Source organism: Drosophila novamexicana, unplaced genomic scaffold (assembly GCF_003285875.2).
Source record: "Drosophila novamexicana strain 15010-1031.04,08,12 unplaced genomic scaffold, DnovRS2.1 tig00000009-arrow-pilon, whole genome shotgun sequence".
Lineage (NCBI taxonomy): Eukaryota > Metazoa > Arthropoda > Insecta > Diptera > Drosophilidae > Drosophila > Drosophila novamexicana.
In genome coordinates this window covers 3,480,818-3,482,135 of record NW_020824766.1, presented here as the reverse complement: position 1 = coordinate 3,482,135, position 1,318 = coordinate 3,480,818, and positions in this window count along the sequence as shown.

Here is a 1,318-nt window from a genome sequence, read left to right as displayed (position 1 = left end):
GAAAAATAAATGAATAAAGTTGAGGGATATTATATTTTGTTCTTTTACTTGATTCCAACTAAACTTGTGCTCTTCTCTTTCTTTATGAATTCATATTTTAGTTGGGAATAATATTTGAAAGGAATTTTGCATAGCATATGCCTATAAAAGTGTGTCAAGTCCTGATAATTATATAATATAATTAGTATCTGTGACTTTTCTCATATATTATAAAAATGACTCAATAAAGTAATACAAGCATATTATTATTCCCTTGCCTTACACTCTCTTGTAGGGTATATTGCCGGACTAACTAATTATCCGAAACTTTTTTTCTCCTTTCCGTAACAATCGAGTTTTTCGCCCCAATCCAATTCATATTTTCGGGAGTGCCTTTTTTTTTTTTTGGCTCAGTGGACGTGCGGGGCACATTCGTTACATTCAAACTTCTGGCTAAGTTGACGGGCTTGATGACTGCCAGGGGTGGGGGGTGGGTGGGGAGGGTGTTCTTTTGTTGCTGCTGCTTTTGGTTGTGGCATTTTCAATTGTTGCTAATGAGTGCCACAAATTAATTGGGTTACTTCGTTACGCTGACGCTGACGTTGTGTGTGTGTGTGTGTGTGTGTGTGTGTGTGTGTGTGTGTGTGTGTGTGTGTGTGTGTGCCCCAAGTTGGGGTCTTTGTCAAGTTTGTTGCTGTTGTTGTTGTTGCTGTTGCCTGATGTTAAGTAGTGATAGTTGTTGCAAATTAGCATAAATTTCTCTTTCTTCTTGCACACACAGTTCGCACGGAAAATTGAGCAATTTTCCAACGTTTTTCGTTGCATAGGCGTGAGGTGAAATACGCGCCGCGCTTGAGTTATTAATAACAAAATCTTTTATCTCGCAACGGTAACTTTTGCCCCCCCCCCCTCCACTTCCTCCCTTTGCGATCTTATCAGCCACCTCCTGCCCCCCATTCAGAGCACAGTGGATGACGAACACAAATATCACGAGATTTTTGTAAGCAATTTAATGCGTGGGGCGCGTTTCAAGAGAGAGAGTCGAAATTAATTTAATTTGATGGCGAGGACGCCAAATGGACTTAATGTTGTTAAATAGCTTAACAAGATGATTCAGCACAAGGCGAACGGGACGAATCCGATTCAAATTTGGCTGAAAATCAAAAAAAAAAAACAATTTACACAGTTTGCCATAGAAGATATAACACCTTTAAACGAGAATCGAACTAAAGGCCAGACATATACAAGCTGAAATTTCTTTATTTTAATGCTTGAATTGAAAACAAACTCGATCTGTATATATTTACTGCCGATATGTGCAATACATTTGTGTTAATTA